The sequence below is a fragment of the Vulpes vulpes genome, chromosome 1 (assembly GCF_048418805.1).
Source record: "Vulpes vulpes isolate BD-2025 chromosome 1, VulVul3, whole genome shotgun sequence".
Lineage (NCBI taxonomy): Eukaryota > Metazoa > Chordata > Mammalia > Carnivora > Canidae > Vulpes > Vulpes vulpes.
The window spans coordinates 126,290,852-126,313,266 of record NC_132780.1 but is presented as its reverse complement, the minus strand read 5'-3'; the positions used below and the strand labels follow the sequence as shown (position 1 = coordinate 126,313,266).

Below are 22,415 nucleotides of genomic sequence, written 5' to 3'. Positions count from 1 at the left end.
TCTCTCCTCTTCATGTTCTTCCATGCTCTGCTCTCTTGCTCTCAAATAAATAATCTTTTAAAAAGTTTTAGACATTTATTTTATTGTTTTTTAAGATTTTATTTATTCATGAGACACAGAGAGAGAGAGGGACAGAGACACAGGTAGAGGGAGAAACAGGCTCCACGCAGGAAGCCCGGATGCGGGACTCAATCCCGGGTCTCCAAGATCACAACCTGGGCTGAAGGCAGCGCTAAACCGCTGAGCCACCCGGGCTGCCCAGTTTTAGACATTTAAATGCCAACTTGTGACTGCTCATTTTCAATAAATCTCATTTGTGTGATGCCACTGAGACTATATTTTGAAGGTTCCTGATTTTAATTTCCTTAATTTCCTCATCATTAAGTCAAATTTTATGTATATATCCAGCAGTTTAATCAAGACCAGTTTCAAAAATATTGGTTTTCTTTCTCTAAATGAAAGGAATATTTATAGTCCATATGCATAATGACTTTATAGCAAAAGGTATTTAAACTAATAATAAGTAATTTTAAGACTTACTTAAAATTCAAGTTAATTCAATTCAAATTAATTTAATATAAAATATTATTATCCAGAATAAATAGTATTGAATTATTTCATGTAATCTGTGCCTCTGTGAGCAGTTACAGTTTTAGCAGAATACAATATATTTTTTGCTAACTTACGTTATGCTGTCTTGTCCCAAAGGCAGTTTTTTACTCTGCCAGATTCTTGGTATGACTCATAACTTTCCATTTTTCTCTAAATCATTGTGTTGCTATTATCATTAGAGCATGTATCTAAAGTTTGAATTATTATTCTCATTTATTTCTGGAGTAAGAAACTTTACTGCCACATACAGCTGTGTCACAGTTGCAACTTTATAGTAATACAGTGTTTCAGGTTCCTTAGTGTATTTTCCAAATGTGGGCAAACACAGAAACAAAGATAATTATAGAACACCAATCTTTTAGCTTCTCTCAGAAAAGAAAAAGGAAAAAAAAAAAACCCTATTGCTCTTGATTGTAAACATTCAAATTATTGTCTTGGACTAAAAATTTGATTCTAGGCCTGCTCTGCAAATACACAATCCTGTTGGGCATATCCCTAGCTTACCGAAGAGTATTGGTTCTCAAAGTATGGTTCCTAGACCAGCAGCAGCAGCATCACCAGAGAAATTGTTAGAAATTGTGTCTCATCCCAGACTTACATATACCAGGATTAAATTGGCACATTGTACTGCTGTGGTTCTGAATTGACATATCTCCCCTCCCCCAATATAGAAGGTAAAATGATAGATTATTAGCACTGGTAATTGGTATCATATTTTCCCCAAGTATCTTGTTGGTCATTTTTTGTAATGTATGATTTAATTTCCTCTTGAATTGTGCTTTAAGAGTTTTGCTTTACTTTGTCTTTTTGATTATCATTTTAAGATTTTCTTTGAAAACTTCTGGGGATATATTTTTTTAAAGATTTTATTTATTCATTCATGAGAGACACTGAGAGAAAGAAAGAGACACAGGCAGAGGGAGAAGCAGACTCGCTGCAGGGAGCCCAATGTGGGACCTGATCCCAGGACCCTAGGATCACGACCCTAGCTAGTCAGGCTCAACCACTGAGCCACCTAGGCGTTCCAGGAAAATTATTTTAGTTATCTTTAGAATTTTATTATTTAAAATGAGAAGTTGTCAAATAATTTTATGTTGGCAACAAAATTTCAATCATTAATAATGCCTCTGTTTATAACTTTTTCCAAAAAACAGAGTTCTCATCCTTTTTCATTACATAATTCCTACATTTCACACTATGAGGTGACTTGTGTATCATCCCAGTCTAGCACATGTAACCAAAAAAACAAGGGTAGAACTCAGATCTCCAGAATACAAGGATAGTTTTCTTATCTAAATTAATGTAGAGTTCAAGGTTTATTTTAAGTTTTCATTTCTTTCGTTAAATTTCTTTAATATTTTCCTCACAGTCTAGCTTTGGAACTATGTACCAAAATTTTGTCAGCCTACATGCATTTTTCAGCATCCCACTCTTCTAGGATATGTGAAAAACATAACCGTGGGGGAGAAAAGCTGTTTTTCAAGTCATTCAGTATACATTATTTTCCTGAGCAAATGTATATAAACCGATAAAGCATTCATTATATGTGGGACTTCTTAGGCTTAGACATTGGTGGTTGTTGTTTTTTAAGATTTTTTTTTTTTTTTTTTTTTTTAGAATGGAAGGACTCATGGGATGGGGGTACTGGACAGTCAGAGATCTGACATGTCCTGAAGGCTGGATATTCTTCTTGGACACTCTATTAGAAGTCCACTTACCAGGAGTAGGGTCCTTAGAGGGCATGCTCTGGGATTAGTGTAACATAATTTAGCCTGAGGGAGCTGGGAACACGGGGAGAGATGGCTGAGTTAGAATCATGGTAACCATAGCAACAAGACGCTGACAATTGGGTCACCGTGGAGAGAAAATTGACTGAAGAGAATATTGACCGAATGCCAAAGTGGGACTGTGGCACCTTGAATTCACCAGGTGGGGAAAGTCAGGGAGACAAAATCTGTTGTGTTGAGAGACAGAGAGAGGCAGAGACATAGGCAGAGGGAGAAGCAGGCTCCTTGCAAGGAGCCTGATGTGGGACTTGATCCCAGGACCCCAGGATCACAACCTGAGCCAAAGGCAGATGCTCAACCACTGTGCCACCCCGTGGGTGGCTATTATAATGCTAATAAGCAATGCTAGACTTAGACATTGTTGGTAGCTCTTCCAGTAAGACTTTGTTTATTAAGCACCCAGCTCCAAACTTTGACTATGCTCAGGCAGGTGCTGGCCCTGGGTTCATCTTCCAGACTGTGGACAGAAGTTGGATGGAAGGGTCTGAAGAAATACAATGCTTCATGGTGTTATAAAAATGAGATCTTTACTCAGGCAATAGGAACTCACATATTAAAAGCTGATGATTGTCAGTCTGACCTAAAAGATTTAATAAGCATGCAAAAATAGTTGCTTCTTTTTAAAAACTTTCCGTTTGTATGTTTCTCCGAAGGAAGACATCCAGATGGCCAAACACATGGATGGAAGACATCCAGACACATGAAAAGATACGCAACATCACTCATCATCAGGGAACAGCAAATCAAAACTACAATGAGATATCACCTCACACCTGTCAGAATGGCTAAAATAAAAAACACAAGAAACAACAAATGTTGGTGAGGATGCAGAGAAATAGGAGCCCTTGTGCACTGTTGGTGGGAATGCAAATTGGTGCAGTTATTCTGCAAAACTACAGTTTCCTCAAAAAGTTAAATAGAACTACCCTACCATCTAGTAATCACACTACTGAATGTTTACCCACAAAACACCAATTCAAAGGGATATATGCACCCCTATCTTTATTGCAGTGTTATTTACATAGCCAAGTTATAGAAGCAGCCTAGTGTCCATTGAATGAAGAATGGATAAAAAAGGTGTGGTATATATACAATGGAATATTATTCAGCCATAAAAAAGAATGAAATCTTGCCATTTTTCAGCAACAAGGATGGAGCTAGAGTCTATAATGCTAATAAGGAAAATAAATCAGTCAGAAAAAGACAAATACCTATAATTTCACTCATGGAATTTGAGAAACAAAACAAAGAAGCAAAGGGGAAAAGAGAGACACACAAATCAAGAAACAGATGCTTAATTATAGAGAGCAAACTGATGCTTACCAGAGGGGACATGGTGGGGGGGAATGGGTGAAATAGGTAATGGGGTTTAAGAAGTGCACTTGTGATAAGCATTGAGTGATGTGTGGAGTTGTTGCATCACTGTATTTTACACCTGAAACTGATGTAATACTGTATGTTAACTATACTGGAATAATACAAAAAAAAAAACTTGGTCAGTCAAGAAATGGGCAGAAGACAAGCCATGAGCAGACATTTCTCCAAAGAAGACATACAAGTAGCCAACAGACAGATGAAAAAATGCTCAACATCACTCAGAATCAGGGAAATACAAATCAAAACCACAATGAGATACCACCTCATACTGGTTAGAATGTCTAAAATGAACAACTCTGGAAACAACAGATGTTGATAAGGATGTAGAGAAAGGGGAGTTGGTGGAAATGCAAACTGGGTGCAACCACTCTGAAAAACAGTATGGAGGTTCCTCAGAAAGGTAAAAATACACCATACTCCAGTGTTCATAGCAGCAATGTCTACAATAGCCAAAGTATTAAAATATATTTTTTTATTTTTTAAATTTTATTTATTTATTCATGAGAGAGAGAGAGGCAGAAACACAGGCAGAAGCAGGCTCCATGCAAGGAGCCCAATGTGGGACTTGATGCAGGGTCTCCAGGATCACACCCTGGGCCGAAGATGGTGCCAAATCGCTGAGCCACCAGGGCTGCCCTTAAAATATTTTTAAATTCAAATATAGTTAATATACAATGTTACATTACTTTGGGGTATATAGCAAAGTGATTTCAAGTCTATACATTATTTTATGTTCACCACAAGTGCAGCTACCATCCATTACCATATAACCCTATCATAATAACATTGACTATATTCCTTATGCTGTACATTTCATCTCTGTGATTTATTCATTCCACAACTGGAAACCGCCCTCCCCCCCATTTACCCATTTTCCCATTCCCCCACCCCCTCCCTTCTGACAGCCATCAGTTTATTCTCTTTATTTATGGGTCTGTTTCTGCTTTCTGTTTGCTAGTTTTATTGTTTAGAGTCCATGTAGATGTAAAATTATTTGGTATTTTTGTCTGATTTATTTCACTTAGCATAATACCCTCTGCATCCATCTTGTCACAAATGGCAAGATCTCATTCTTTTTTGTGGTTGAGTAATATTCCATTACGTGTGTGTGTGTGTGTGTGTGTGTGTGTGTGTGTATAAATGCATATTTATCTTCTTGATCTATTCATGTATAAATGGACACTTTGGTAGCTTCCATATCTTGGCTATTATAAATAATGCTGTAATAGACATAGGGATGTATACATCTTTTCAAACTAACGTGTTTTTATTTTCTTTGGGGAAATAGTAGTGGAGTTATTGGATCATATGGTTTTTCTATTTTTAATTGTTTGGTGAAGACTCCATACAGTTTTCCACAGTGGTTGCATTCCCACCAACAGTGCACAAGGGTTCTTTTTTCTTCACATCCTTGCCAACACTTGTTTCTTGTGTTTCTATTTTAGTCATTCTGCCAGTTGTGGGGTGATAACTTATTGTCATTAATTTCTATTTCCCTGATGATCTGTGCTGTTAAGCATCTTTTCATGTATCTGTTGGCCAAGATACTCAATTTGATTTTACAATTATATTATGAAGAAATCATTTCTGGAAAACCAATTAAAATTATAAAGAGGGTAATACATTTAACCAAGATTTAATTTCTGCATACATTTCAGAGAGAGAGTCTTACATGAATGTTGTTCTGAACAAATGCTTATTTTATGCAGTTATGATAATATAATAAGGCCAGGCATTTAAAAACCAGAGTGGGGTGGGGTGTGGCCAAATATATGTTCAAATTAAATACTAACCCAGAATACTAATACCATTATGAAAGAAAGCTGATGATAAAATCTCAAGTAGTAAAAAAAAAAAAAAAAAAAGAAAAAAATCTCAAGTAGTAGACAAATTAATCCTATAAAATTATAAATTCAAAATTGAAATTCATCACACTGAAATTGTCAAAAATGTTTATATAACATACCCAATAAGAAATTTCTATGAAATTAGGTGTAAATATGGGACTTGAAAGTAGATTTAAACATACCATAAAAGATAAATCAAATCCTATGCACCTAAATATATTACCAGTTTTTTTGGAAATTCTTCCCTTTCTTACCTGTACCACTAACAAGATACTGTATCAGTATTTGTTTTTTGAGCATTTATTTATTTATTTGAGAGAGAGTGAGAGAGAGCCCAAGCAGGGGTGAGTGACAGAGAGAGAGGGGGAGAAGCAGACTCCCCACTGAGCAAGGAGCCTGATGTGGGACTCCATCCCAGGACCCTGGGATCATGACCTGAGCCAAAGGCAGATGCTTAACCACCTGAGCCACCCAGGTACCCCATGATATTCATATTTTAGATGAAAGTATACCATCAACAGACCAAAGGACACAGACTCTGTAAGTCATAAATATTCTGATTTACGCTAAGAAAAAGACAATAGCAGTAGCAACAAAAGCCATTTTCTTTTTTGTTTTAAAGACTTTTTATTTATTTTAGAGAGAGATAGGGAGAGCACAATTAGGGGGAAGGGCGGAGGAAGAGGGAGAGATATAACCAGACCCCCCACTGAGCGGGGAGCCCTACACAGTAGGACCCAGAGATCCTGACTTCAGTCAAAGTTAGACAGTTAACTGACTGAGCCACCCAGGTGCCCCATAAAAGCCTTTTTCTTAAGCAGACATGCAACTACAAACAGATTTCTCAAGTAACCTAGACACTTGATCAATCTGTAAAACCAAAAAATATGCATTAGTCTTTAATGAAAAAGGAATATATAGAAATTTTTAGGTTTCTGTATTTTACATTTTCAGATGTACATGTACAAGTCATATTATAATATTCACAGATATTTTTAAATGGGAAGACCAGTTGCCTCTATTTTTCTGATATCTTACTATGTTAAAAAGATTTGACATTTAAAAATCTTAAAAAGATTTTTACTCTGTTAAAAAGATCTGACAATGAAATGACAGATTTTCATTTAATCTGATGATCTTAATTTCAACAAATACCTATTAACAACAATTGGACCTCGTTGCAAAGAAAGTTTTTATAGTATAATGACCAGATTTTCTAATCCTAGCAAAGGCCACAGTGAAGTAGCCCAGACGTGTTGCCATTAAAGTTTGTTGTGATGAGATTGTAATAAATTTGTTCGGAGTATTCATGAAGTTCTAGCTTCCAAGGTGCTGTTAAACATAAAGCTATGTTGTATCATTTTAAAAATATGGCTGTTTGGGTCATAAGATATACCTTTTATTTTCTAACTGGTTAAAACTAAGACCTGTCACATTGAGGCACATTTTGGTATCTCTGTAAATACTGCTCTATGAAAATAAAACAAGGAAAATGTGATAGTTAAATTCATAGCTTTCGTAGAGAAATAGATATTCCCTGAACTAGTCATATTAAGTGATCATCATTCAATATGAATTCCATTATTATAAGTAAAGACATTAATGGATTTTTTCTAATTCACTGTTTCTGATACTCTGCTTCAGAACTTGATTACCAGTGTTTCCATCATTGAATTCCTGGCTCCTTCTAGTTTAAAATGTTTTTTTATTTTGGGGGGTGGTTATGAATTACAGGGACTGGATCTTGTTAAAGTATTTGTTTCACTCAGAAGTCAAATAGACTCAGTGGCACTTTCTTTTGGAATGTGCCTCTCATTCCCCACCCCCCGCCTTATCTCAGTAATGACATCATAGTCATGGTGGTCTGAATTTTTAAACTTTAATGCAGAACACTTGAAATTAGCATTGAGTTGAGATTTTGAAAAATGTTCAGCCCTTAACGTTTTTGCTACATACCCTGTACACTTTCCATTCTTTTCTTCCTCTAAGGGCTTGAGATTTCTTCATGGTCCTTGCTTTCTGGAAAGGAATGGTAATCTTAGAAGAGGCCATTTGTCTTTTCTTTCTGCCTCCCCAACTACTGGACAGTGGTCAAAGTCTTTACTCTTACTAGTCCTCCTCTGACATCATGCCAATAGGAAGGTGGAGTTGCCTCATTACTGCTGAATAGGGGTGGAAGTTCAGGTTCCCCATGTGGTCTCTACTGATTCTACATGGTGGGGAGGGGGCCACATGACCTTCTGGCAGGCATGAAAGTCCCAGCTCCCTACCTGGCCTTTGACCACACCAGTGGGAACTGGAGAGAAGCCGTAGAAATGCTGAGTTACCTAGTCCTGCAAGGGTGGAAATTCAGTTTAGGCTTCCACCCAGCCTCTTTGGCATGGGTGGGGTGATGCCGCAGTTTTTTCTGAGGTATTTGGCCGGAGTAGAGCAGTTACTGTCTAATTTGCCCCTTTCTTGGTCCTTTGGCTAGAGAGAGCAGGCTTTTGTTGGAACCTTTTTCTTCCTCTTTTTTGGGTCTCTGCCCATGGGTATTTCTGGGTTGCCAACTTGGAGACATCAGCTCCAAGTCCTAGGATAAATGAGGCGAAGAGAAAACCTAGGCGACTGATCACTATGTTGTTCCTTGGGTCCTGAACTGTCCGTAGTTGTCTTCTTTTAACCCTTCAGAGTCTTCTTATGTTTGTGTTAGATATAATAGCCAGGGTTTTTACTAGCATTTAGCAGGAGGAATTAGGGAAAAATACATCTGTTCTACTTTCCTGGAAGCAAAAATCAACCTGGCATTTAAAATTGTATAAATTTACTACCTTTGATAAAAAATTAAAATTAAAAACAATTTTAAAAAGAAAACCCATGATTATTTACAAATATTGTGACTTTAGAATGAAAAACAAAATATCCTCATTTCTGACTTCCCTGGGTTACATAATTTTAGTAATAGCTAAAATAAAATCATTTTTATAGTATTCTCTCTCAACAAAATTTTCGTAGGAATGACATAGTTGAAAACATAGAGGAAATACCTAAGTATAGGGTATTTTTTTTAATGTGGCAAATTTAAAGAGAAGGTTTCAAAAGTGTAACAAACTTTGATCAGATATCACAGTATCTTCAATTAATGGGCAACTGTGTATGGTCTTTCTCCTTGGTATTTGTTAGTCTGTGGGAAGCACCATGAACAGTATCATTAGTGCTTTGTTAAATAGTTATCAAATCACATTTAAAATTAATCCTTTTATGTAATTTTTTAGAGACTTGATCTTTTTATTTCCTCTTGAATATGCATGTTAGAATTTTTATAGCTTGTGTTTACCATTTCTTTATATGTTAAAAGATATTATTATTCTTATAAAATCTTGTTAAAGTTTACATTGTACATCGTTAAAAATTCTCTTTACAGTGAATATTTGTCAGAGTCTCAGTCTCTTTAACGTTCATAATAGTGACTGTACTCATAATAAGTGATAGTACTGTATATGTGGGTATTGCATAATGGGCTTTATCTAGTAAGGATGATGTCATTGCGTGGGATGGCCTGAGGAATTATTAGAAGAACATAGGACTTTTGACTGCGAGCATTTCTTAAGAAATGCCAAAGTGTTGAAAACATTAATTTCTGTTTGGACTAGAATGAACCTAGGTTTTCCTGGCTTGACTCTTGAGATTTAAAGAAATAAATTCTGTCATAATTACATAACTATATTGGACATTTTTCTCCCTGGGAAAGAGAAATGGAATTAGGAAGGAAAGACTAGCTTTTGAGACTTGATGTTCAAGAATATTTGGAATTTTTTTCTCTCATTTCTGTATTTAGTTTATTGCTGAGAAAAGTTCATAATTTTATAAAGAGATTTTTTAAGGTACAAATCATTAAGTAGAGGCAGATTACATTGGTTTTGTTATTTTGAGTACTAAACATTTGATTTGTTTTTACTGTGGTAAGAGATACATAACAAAATTTATTACCATTTTAGCTGTTTTTAAAATGTACAGTTAAGTACATTCACATTGTTTTGCAACCATCACCACTATAGCTACCTATAGAACTTTTTCATCTTCCCAAACTGAAACTGTCTGTTAAACAGTAACTATTACCTCATATACCTCATATAAATGGAATCATACAGTATTTGGCCTTTTGTGTCTAGCCTCTTTGATTTAGCACATTTTTTCAAGGTTCATTTACATTGTAGCCTGTATCAGAATTTCATTCCTCTTTAGTGCTGAATGTTATTCTATTTATGCATTTACTACATTTTATTTATTTTCTTTTAATTTTTTTATTTTATTTTATTTTATTTATGATAGTCACACAGAGAGAGAGAGAGAGAGAGGCAGAGACACAGGCAGAGGGAGAAGCAGGCTCCACGCACCGGGAGCCCGACGTGGGATTCGATCCCGGGTCTCCAGGATCGCGCCCTGGGCCAAAGGCAGGCGCTAAACTGCTGCGCCACCCAGGGATCCCTACTACATTTTATTTATCCACTTACCTTTAATGGATGTTTGGGTTGTTTCTACCTTTTGTGTATTGCGAATAATGCTGATACAAATATTGGTGACAGGCAAATACCTATTTGAGTCCCTGCTTTTAATTCTTTGGGGTGTAATATAATTGCTAGATAATTTTATGTTTAATTTTTTGAAGACCCACCATGCTGTTTTTACAGCAGCTGTACTTACTGTTTTGCATTCTTACCAGCAAGAATAAGGGTTCCAGTTAACCCCTGGTCTCAATACTTGTTATTTTCTGGCTTTTAAGAAAAATAATAGCCATCCTAATTGATGTGAAGTGGAATCTCAGTTTGGTTTTGGTTTGCATTTCTCTAATGATTAGTGATGTGGACTGTCTTTTCATGTGTTTTTTGGCCGTTTGTATATCTTCTGTGTAAGTCCTTTACCCAATTTTTTAATTGGGTTGTTGTTTTGTTATTAAGTTTTAGGATTTTTTAATAATATATCCTGGATATTAATCTGTTATCAGATTACTTATTTTATTTTTAAATCCTGCTGCAGAAGGTTGGTGGTAAGGTGGTTGTAATTTGACCTGATTTGTAGGTATGTCTCCTATATTTCCTCTACTAAATAGAGGATCCCCTATGGATCCTTTCTTATGAATCTCTTCATGGAGCCCACATTTAAAAAATTAACTAATTACCTACCAAATAATTTTTTTAATTCAGAAATTATTAATTTGGTGTGTCTGAGTGGCTCAGCTGGTTAAGCATGTACCTTCAGCTCAGGTCATGATCCCAGGGTCCTGGGATCAAGTCCCACATCAGGCTTCCTGCTCAGCGGGGAGTCTTCTTTTCCCTCTCCCTTTGATGCTCCCCTGTGCTTGTGCTCCCCCCTCAAATAAATAAATAAAATCTTCACCCAAACACCCTAAAAAGTGTCTTACTGTGCATATATATGTGTGTGTTTTAATAAGCAGAACATAATAGCCAAAGCATCTATTTTTTTAAAATATTTTATTTATTTGAGAGAGAGAGAGAGAACACAAGTGGAGGTGAGAGGAAGAGGGACAAGCAGATTCCCCACTGAGCAGGGAGCCTGTCACAGGGCTCAATCCCAGGGCCCTAGGATCATGACCTGAGCTGAAGACAGATGCTTACCGAGACACCCAGGCACCCCCAAAGCATATTTTCTAAAAGAGAAATTTGGGAAAGATACTCTTTGGTCCCTTTTCCCTGTGTGCCTTTTTTTTTTTCTTTTTTTTAAAGATTTATTGTATTTATTTGAGAGAGAGAGAGCATATTTTGAAAAAGAGTGTGAGTGGGGGTAGGGGCAGAGGGAGAGGGAGAGAAGTCCTCAAGCAGACTCCCTGCTGAGCAAAGAGCCTGTCAGAGGGCTCTATCCCAGGACCCTGAGATCATACCTGAGCAGAAATCAAGAATTGGCTGCTTAACCCACTGAGCCACCCAGGCATTCCCTTTTCCCCTCCATGTGCTTTAGGTAACCTGTTCACGCATAAGAGCTAGAAACACTTGAACATTTTTTTTATAGAATTGAATAAGTTCAAGCTAATCTGTCATGATATGGAAAGCTGAAGTTTAAATTCAAGATATTTGTGTTAATTGATTCAACTGAATTTAGCTTGCTTTCATTGTTATTCAGGTAAGTGGCTCCTTTTAACAGATACGCCACCACATTATTTTCTTGTGATACCTTATGTGAGAATAGGGAGAAGAACAGAGGAGCAGAAAAGAGAATGAATTAGATCTGGCGGGTCAAAGGAAATGACCCCAGCCAACTTAGAATAGAAGTCAGACACTAATCTGAGAAGAAAGAAGGTTGTGTCGGGCTTTGGGCTACTCTAAGAAGTGTCCTCTATGGAGAATGGGAGTTGTAATAGTTTGAAAGAAGGGGCAAAACTGAGCAGACTTCTAAGAGCAGAGTATTTGTTGAACATTTGCAATACCACCTAGATGTTTACAGTTGTTTTAAGAGATTTAAGTTATTCTTAACAAGTTTTTGTGTTATAAAGAGTTAGGGATTTTTCTTTTTGCTACCTTAGCAGAAATGAGCAATAAATACTATGTTAGTAAAATAATTGTGTTCTTTTTTCTGAATCTTGTGACTTTCACAGCCTCAAACTTTCTCATTTCACAGAAATGGGAAGTTAATAAATTAGCTGAGGGAAAATGAATAATGTTTCACAAAAAGCTTTTTTCAGGTTTCAGGAACCATACTACTGTTAGGTCTTTGGACTTCAAGTTTGTCCCCAGAAAGTAGATCAATCACTCCTAATTCAAAAAAAAAAAAAAAAAATCACTCCTAATTCATAAAGTTATTAAACAGATAATGGGAAAGGTAGACTTGGGAATAAGTACCTCTTAGCATGCCTCTTAACTGCAAAAAAGTTAAAATAATTGAAAGCATCTCACTGAAAGTGTTAAAATAAGAGATTCTGAAACATTCTAGAGATTAAGATGGTGATAAATGGTATAACTAGGGCTAAAATCTGTATTATATGTCTCACTTAAGATAATAGTGTTTCTCTAAATTTTATTGTTTTCTGGATATGGTTTTGAAAACCTTTGGTGGCAGAGTGTGTGATAAATAATATTTTAAGATGAAAGGAAACACAGTTGACCCTTAACATGAGGATTAGAGGAACTAACCAGTCACAATTGAAAATCCATGTCTAACTTTTGACTTCCCTCAAATTTAACTACTAATCCCCTGCTGTTGACAGAAAGCCTTACTAACAACATGAAGTCCATTAACACCTACTTTACATGTTATGTGTATTATATTCTATATTCTAGTGAAAATAAAATGTTAAAGTCATAAGAGAACAGGGACATTTGGGTGGCTCAGTGGCTGAGCCTGCCTTTGGCTCGGGGCATAATCCCAGGGTCTGGGATCCAGTACTGCATCGGTCTCCCTGCGAGGAGCCTGCTTCTCCCATTGCCTATGCCTCCCATATGCCTTTCTCTCTGTGAATAAATAAATAAAACCTTAAAAAAAAGTTACAAGAGAACATACATTTACAGCAGTGTACTGTAAAAAAAAGTCTCCATGTAAGTGGACCTGCACAGTTCAAACGCATGTTCAACGGTCAACTGTATTATAAGAATCCGATCATAGTTAAGGATGATATTTATTGGCCAAATAATTGAGTTTGTTTTCTGATATTATGTGAAACTGGAATCCATTTTAGGCAGAAATTCATGTTCTTTCCTGTGTGAGCAAAAAGGGTCTTTTAAGTTGGTTGATATCTTTTGCTTTCACTGCCTTATTTGAAAAGGAAAAAAATGTGTAATATATTTAAGTGATATTTAAAAATAGGGAGGGGAAAAATTTAGAAAACTATAGGAATATATATGTGTTGTAAATATATGCACCCCTTTCTCATAAGATTTAATAATACTTCTTGATCTTTGTTGTTACATATTTCTTAACTTTAACATGTTTCACTACAGATAGCCACATATATTTATGATGATTTAAATTTAAACCCACTGGGGACCCTTTCTACCTATCAAATTATGGCCGGGTCTGGTTTCTTTAATTGTTCTGCCGAAACTAGAGTGCCCTTTTCTTCAGGCTTCAGTAGCATTTTTTCACTGCCCTCTAGGCATCACTAACATGCTCTGCGAGGGCCACTGCCTGATGCCACCTTCTAAGCCAATGCAGATGTTTTTAGTTTTTGTTAGAGCAGCACTTCAGTTCCAGATACCAATTTCTGTTTTGCTTGGTTATTGCTGTGTAACAGACCACTATAAAGCTTAGTGGCTTACAAAAAAACACAATGATTTATTCTGAATCTTTCCTAGGGGTTGACGGCTTTCCCTTCTGTCTCCTACCCCCATCCTCCAAATCTGACTTGCTACAGAAGTTTCTGTTACACAGGGGTGAGAGAGAAATAGCTGATTCCAGAATTGGGACATGGAAGGTTGCAAGATCAACCTGGAACATCTTGTGCTAGAATATGAGGAAATGGCTAAAAACAAAAAAATGAAGATGGCATACCAAAAAGATACAGGAATTCTCATAATCAAATCTGGGTCATAATGGATTATAAGCCTTTGAATAAAATGAAAATCTGAGTCCATATAGTAAATAGGACTGTAAATCTATGTGCATGTAATTTTTATAAATAGGAAGAAGGGGAATATCACAAACTAAAAATATTTTATATGTCAGAATGGAACAAAGGTCCAGTGTTATTATTTTATATACCTAAAGCACTCTTTTACAGTTGTAACCTATTTCAACTTTTTAAAAATTATAAAATATTTGGGGTACCTGGGTATCCAACTGGATTTTTGCTCAGGTTGTAATCTCAGGGTCATGGGATTGAGCCCCACGTTGGGCTCCGCAGTTAGCTGGTAGTTTGCTTGAGGATTTCTCTCCCTCTCCCTTTGCCCCTCCTGCTCGTGTGCTCTATCTCAAACAAATATTTTTAAAAATTATAGAATATTTATCTGTAGTTTGATAATCATAATAGTTTTTCCCTGAATAGTTGGATTTGATTCATTTTATGCAAGTACTTACGTTTTTAGAAATAAATTATTTTCAATCCAAGTTATGGAATACTTCTTAAGACAAAAAAAATTTATCAAGATAAAGTTGTGATTTGGTCTTTTTTCATTATGTTCCAGTTACTGTAGCTGAAGCTCTATAGATAAGGGAGGACAGGATTCTTACTCATTTCTGAGTTGACAGCATTTGTTTTATCCATTTATTTGCTCATTTTTTAATGAATATGTTATTGAGCACTGTACTGTGTGCACTACTAAGTACCAAGTGTAGTGTTGAACAAAGTAGACATAGTCCCTACCCTTATAACATAAGAGACTCATTAAATATTTGCTGTTTGAATCTAGAGTGATCATTCTTTTTTTTTTTAAGATTTATTTATTTATTCATGAGAGACAGAGAGAGAGAAATAGAGACATAGGTGGGGGGAGAAGCAGGCTCCCTGCAGGGAGCCCAATATGAGATTCAATCCCGGATCCAAGGATCGCGCCCTGAGCCGAAGGCAGATGCTCAACTGCTGAGCCACCCAGGCATCCCTAGAGTGATCATTCCTTTTTTTTTTTTTTTTTGAGTGATCATTCTAATATACCCCCTCTATTAATATTGAGGATGCTTTTTACTATGTTTTAGGCTTTTTCGTTAACATATTATTTTAAAACTTAACAGTATCTCTGAGGTGAATTTGGCATTGAAGTAAGACTTTTGTAAATATGGAGAACAATTAGGCACCTTATTGCAAACAAAATGCCTTAGAACATTTTTTATTGGAGCATTTATATTAGTTAATTGAGATTTCCATGATTTATTGCTTAGTCAAAAATTTTCTCATATTTTTATCAAGCCAAAATAGGCTTTTTATAGGCTTTGCTCAACTAAATAATATATCCAAGGGCTGTGCCAAAGAGTGGTATAGTTGTTGGCTCATGTCACTAGTATTAGAAGAAAATATAATGGCTGGTGAAAGACCAAGGCCACATTCAGGATATGATACATAGAAGTAACTTAATAGCTTAATTGCAAAGTTTTTATTTTCCAGTTTGTGGCTTTTCACAGTACTTGACAAAAATCTGTTGAGTTTGCAATCTAGAAAACAACCTAGGATTGAATACACAGACACAGAGATGGAAACTTAGGAGGTTTGTATATGACAATAACTAGTCTTATGAGTATGTGTGAAATCAAAGCTTATTTTAGTAACAAAGATACACTAACCTTTGTGCTTATTTAACCTCAGGGAAAGATAAGGAAATTGTTTTAAGCATTTTAATGTAAATCATTATATGTTTTCTTCATTTTTGCCTTCTGGAAATAGGGTATACTGAATGCAACATTGCTTCTTTTTGGTGACCAAAGAGCATAAATTATTGTATTGTACTCTGCTATATTCTGTTGCCTAATACAATTCCATAGAATTTTGGAAGTTTTATTACTTGGTTTTGCTGTGTTGTTCTCAACCCTTTCCTTTCCGTAAGAGAAGACTGGCTTTATGTGTGCCTCTTTGCATTTATAGTATATGAAGTAATTTTCCATGCATTGTTTTATTTGATTCTTAGATTAATCGTAAGAGGCAGTGACAAAGGAGATAAAGAGAAATGGATGGATTCAGGATACATTTGGACTAATAAACTAATAGTGTTTGTTGATAGGGTTAGATTGGAAAAAAAGAGAAAGGATGCTTCCAGAATCCTGTCTTAAGCAACTGGATAGACAAAAGAGCTTCCATCATGAGATAGAAAATACTCTAAAAGTGATATATAGCATTTCTTTGGCATTATTTTATAAAGGTGGTTCTCGGGATCCCTGGGTGGCTCAGCGGTTTGGCGCCTGCCTTTGGTCCAGGGCACGATCCTGGAGTCCCAGGATCGAGTCCCACGTTGGGCTCCTGGCATGGAGCCTGCTTCTCCCTCTGCCTGTGTCTCTACCTCTCTCTCTCTCTCTCTCTCTCTCTCTGTCTATCATAAATGGATAAATAAAACTTAAAAAAAAAACTTGAAATCAGAAAAAGCATTCTTTAAAAAAAATAATAAAGGTGGTTCTCAAAGCTAAGAAGTCTTTTTTCCTCTACAGAAAAACATAAGGTAATTTTGAAGCTTTTGGTTTATATACAGGATTCAGGACACTGCCTATAAATGAGATTTTCGTACACTAGTTAGTCACTAAGTCAAATATAATTAAATTCTGCATCCATATTTTGCTAGTTTGAACTTTAATGATTAAAAAGATGGGAAAATATTGGTCTGTGGTCTAGCTGAGCACTTCACTATTTGAACATAATTGAGATTCTAATAGTAAAGAAAGAAGAAAAGAATGTAGATAATCAAATGGCTACATCTTTCAGAAATAATATGACCCTTTTAAAAATCCAAATACATTGGGTAATTATGTTAAATATAGAGTGTTTCAGTTAAAAGATGCAGATTGTTCTGTAGTAAAAAGAAAGCAAACTCTATGTGTTGTGTATAAGAAACATATTCAGAACACAATGATCCAGAAGGGTTGAAATTAAAGAAAAGAAGATATTCTATAGGTATATTCACTGTATTGGTTTCCTGTGCTATATAATAAACCATCACAAACTGAGTAGCTTAAAGAACCTGATGGTTTCTTTGGATCAGGAGTCCAGGCACGGCTTAGCGAGGTCTGCAGCAGGACTTCAGTCAAAGGTGTTAATCAAGGCTGAGTTCTCATCTAGAGGCTTGACTGGAAGGGTCTTCTTCCAGGCTTCTTCACATTGTTGGCAGAATTTATTTCCTTTCAGTGGTAGAATTCATGTTACCTTGCCTCTTCAAAGCTGGCAAGAGAGAGAGACAGGTAGATACAACCACAGGAATGACATCACATCTCCTTTGCAATATTCTGTTGGTTAAAGCCAAGTCTAACCAATAGAAGTACAGTTGATTTTTAACAATATGAGTTTGAATTGCATGGGTCTACTTATATGCAGATTTTTTTTTTTTTAAATTTATGATAGTCAGAGAGAGAGAGAGAGAGGCAGAGACACAGGCAGAGGGAGAAGCAGGCTCCATGCACCGGGAGCCCGACGTGGGATTCGATCCCGGGTCTCCAGGATCACGCCCTGGGCCAAAGGCAGGCGCTAAACCGCTGCGCCACCCAGGGATCCCCAGATTTTTTAATAGTATGGTACTATAAATGTATTTTCTTTATGATTTTCTTAATATATTTTTCTTTAGCTTTATTGTGAGAATACAGTGTATAATACATATATAAAATGTGTGTTAATTGACTGTTTATGCTATCAGTAACGCTTCTGGTCAACAGTAGGCTATTAGGAATTAAGTTTTGAGGGAGTCAAAAGTTATTCCCAGTTTTCAACTGGAGGAGTGGCACTCCTAACCCCTCCTCCCGCATTGTTCAGGGACCACCTGTATATTGGTTACTTATGATGTCCCACTTAAACTGATTTGGAGGGGCTGTTATATAAGTGCATGAACAGGGATCATGGTAATTCTATTAAAGTCAGTCCAACAAACCATTCAAACAAAGAGATTTCAAAGCAAAGAACAATGCTAGGAATAAAAGAGATAACTTAAGAATTATAAAAATTTGGGGTGCCTGGGTGGGTCAGCAGTTGAGCATCCGCCTTTGGCTCAGGGCATGATCCTGGCTGTGGGGATCAAGTCCCATATTGGGCTCCTCTTAGGGAGCCTGCTTCTCCCTCTGCCTATGTCTCTGCCTCTCTCTGTGTGTCTCTCATGAATATATAAACTGAAAATCTTAAAAAAAAAAAAAAAGAATTATAAAAATTTGATTTACCAGGAAGATTTAATAATTTAAAATTTTGTAGGAATCTAAAAACAGAATCCCAAAATATAAAAAGAAGAACTTAAGTGGGGATCTGTGGGGATCAAGTCCCATATTGGGCTCCTCTTAGGGAGCCTGCTTCTCCCTCTGCCTATGTCTCTGCCTCTCTCTGTGTGTCTCTCATGAATATATAAACTGAAAATCTTAAAAAAAAAAAAAGAATTATAAAAATTTGATTTACCAGGAAGATTTAATAATTTAAAATTTTGTAGGAATCTAAAAACAGAATCCCAAAATATAAAAAGAAGAACTTAAAGAATTACAGAAAGAAATAGACAAGATAGCAATAGTAATCGTAAGACTATAATATAACCCTCTCAGCACTTGATACAAAAAACTGACCAAAAAAAAGTAAAGGTGAGTCTTGAACAATGCAATCAAACAAATAGGAACTAATATAACATTATGTCCAATGTAGAATAAATATTCTTTTCAGACTCACACAGAATGGTTTTAATAATGGACCATATGCAGTCCATAAAGAAAATGCAGACAAATACCAAAGGATTGAAATAACATAAAGCATATTCTTTTACTATAATGAAGTTATTAGAAATCAACGAAAAAATCTTGAACCGAATATTAATGAACTGATTCAGTCCAGCTAATGTAAAGGATAAAGCACCATGACTAAATTGAGTTTATCTCAAGAATGCAAAATTTAATGTTAGAAAGTCAATTTAATTTCACAGTATTAGGGGTGCCTGGATGCTCAATGATTGGGTGTCTGCCTTTGGCTCAGGTCATGATCGCGGGGTCCTGGGATTGAGTCCCACATTGGGCTCCCAATAGGGAGCCTGCTTCTCCCTCTGCCTATGTCTCTGCCTCTCTGTCTCTCATGAATAAATAAACAAAATCTTAAAAAAAAAATAATTTCACAGTAATAAAATAAAGGTTTCATGAGAAGGACAGAAATCAGTTCTATGCTAATGGAATGAACAATGGAATAAAAAAAAGAGCAGTGGAATAAAGGAGTAAAGCTAATTCCTTATTAATAGAAAAAAGAAAAAAAAATAGAAAAAAGATAAAAATCCTATGATCATCTCAATAGATGAAGAAAAAGATTGATGAAAATTCAACATCTATTACTGATAAAAATTCTTAGTAAAATAGGAATAGAAAGGAATTTCATTAATCTGATAAGGAAAATCTACAGAAAACCTTTGAAATTAAGAACAAGACAAAATACCTATTACCACTTTTATTCAATTTTATACTGAAGATCCTAGCCAACATTGTAAGATAATTCAGTAAATAAGTAAATAAGGATCATAAAGGAGGGGAAAAAGTTTTAAATATTCATATAGCCATGTAATTATGGATCTAGAACTATCTAAGACTGTACAAGATGAATTACATCAACGAAAAAAATGTTCACCAAAAAAACCAGATACAAAATCAATATATAAAAATCACTTTTATTTCTGTTAGTAACTAGTGGTTAGAAAGTAAAACTTTAAAAATATATGTCATTTATAAAATAATAAGAACCTGGGGACAAAGCAGGTAAACAATATGTAAAACCCTTCTGAGGAATATAACAACTTTATTAATAGACAAATTAAAGGCTGCTTTTATGAATTAATGGAGATGTTCATGGATTGAAAGATTCAATATTGTAAAAGTGTTATTCTTCTTAAATAGATGTTTGATTTGGTGCAATCTCCAGCGAGTGTTTTCATGAAATTGAACAAGCCCATTCTAAAATTTACAAGGAGATGCAGAGGACCTAGAAAGCCAAGAAGCACATGAAGAACCAAGCGGTAGGAATACCTTAGCAGTTTAAGAATACATCACTCTGCTAGATGTCAAGAATTATTATAAAGGTATAGTAATTAAGAGTGAGTAATGTTGACATAAAGATGGACAAGTAGTGTAGTGGATTAGAGAGCCTTCAAGCAGACCTATACACATACAGACACCTGATACATGCAGGAAGGTGTTATTGGCAAATAGGAGGGAAGATGATCTTTTTAATAACAATCACTGGAATAAATGGGTATTCCTGTAGGAAAAATTGAAATTGGCCTCCTACTTCACATCATACTAGAAAATCAATTCCTGGTAGAGTAAATGTGATGGTCAAACTACGAAACTTTTAGAAGAATATATCTTTATAAACTTGGAGTAGGGAAGGTTTTCTTTTAAAGCTGTGAAAACCACTAACAATAAAGGAAAAGATTAATAAAACATTTCACTGTATTAAAGACTGTCATCAAAAATACCACAAAGACTGTGAAACTTAAAACCACACGAGTGGGGGAAGATATTTGCGACACATGTAATTGACACCAGATTCATATTCAGAATTTATAGAGATCTCCAACAAACCAAAAGACTTTATAAGAAAGGAAGTCTATGGCCAATAAACACATGGAAAGCCATAGTACCTCATTAATAATAAAGGAAATGAAAAATTTAAATCACAGTGAAATGCCACTGTGAATATCTTTAAAACAGAAACATGTTAAGACATCTCATAATAACCAGTATTGACAAGGAAGTGAAACCACAAGAACACTATTAACACTGCTGTGTAAATTGGTACAACCACTTTGGAAAACTTTTTTGTCATTCTTTTGTGAAGTTGAAAATCTAAATATCTTATTATACAGTATTTTCACTCCTGGATATTTATCTAGATCCATGTATAATTGAAATGTTTATCAGTTGTAGACTAAGTAAATAAATTGTGGCATGCACATATAGAAGAAAACTATGAAGGAAGTGAAAATGAACGAACTACTCCAGGATACAACTTACATAAGTGAATTTTGATGTGGGGCCATAAGCAGTCAAAGAAAGAATTCTTGAGACATTTTTGGTACAAAAAGGTGCATTAATTATAGCATAGGGGCACAGGGCTCATGGGCAGAAAAAAGCTACACTTCTGCTGCATGAAGCTGGAACTACTTTTGCAAGATTTCTTTGATGCTTATCATTCAGCTTGATATTAAACTGTTGGCTAAGATATACAGGCAGTCATGAGACCCTCTAAGAATGAAGGAACCAGCTCATTTTTGACCCTTATCAAAACTGCAGGCTGTAGATTAGCCTTCTGGGTTAAGGTTTTCATTTTTCTGCTTCTATCCCTTATCAAATTTCAAATGTTGAATGAAGGTCACAAAAGAATATACATACAGTATGCTCCTACTTTTAGAAGTTCTTAGATGTGGCAGGCAGAACTATGGCCCCCCCCAAAATATTTACATCCTAACCTATGAATATGTTAGGTTACATGGCAAAGGGGAATTAAGGTGCTAATCAGCTAGCATTCAAATAGGAAGGTTATCCTGGTTTAGCTGGGGAGCAAGGTGAGGTGGACAGGATCCTTAACATGTCACAGGATTTTTAAAAGTGCTAGGAGGCAAAAGCAGAACCAGAGAGGGCAGCCAGCATCAGGCCTCCACCTCACAATGCTGAGTGGAAGCTGGAGGAATGGGGCAAGGCCAAGAAATGTTGATCGTCTCTAGAAGCTATAAAAGAGGAAGAAACAGATTCTCCCCTAAAAGCTCCAGAAGGAATGTAGTCTTGCCAACACATCTTGATTTTAGCCCAGTAAGACTTATTGCTGATTTCTAAGCTCCAGAAATGTAAATTAATGAAATTGTATTGTTTTAAGTCACCAAATTTGTGGTAATTTGTTACAGCAACAATAGGAAACTAATGCTAAAAATTCTAAAGTGTTAAAGCTACCAAGAAAATATTTATCACTAAAATCAGTAGATTGAGTTCTCTTTTGGAGAGGGAAGAGGTTATGATCAGCAAGTGGTACATTGGAGCTTCTAGGATGCTGGCAATATTTTCTTTATTTGAACGCATATAGGTTTTATGTAGTCCTTTACACTTACGAAGTTAGAATCATTGCTTTTATAACCAGAAAAAGAATTTTAAGAATAATACACACTCACATTTTTTTTTAAACTGAAGGTTATTTCTTAAAGGCTTTTTCTAATTAATTAATTAATTAATTAATTAATGA

The 22,415-nt window shown here is 35.6% G+C and overlaps 1 protein-coding gene across 12 annotated transcripts in view; it reads left to right on the top strand.

Moving 5' to 3' along the window:
* The window catches only part of LRCH3 (leucine rich repeats and calponin homology domain containing 3), a 115,083-nt gene that overhangs the window by 19,401 nt on the left and 73,267 nt on the right, over nucleotides 1–22,415 (top strand). The window lies entirely within an intron of this gene.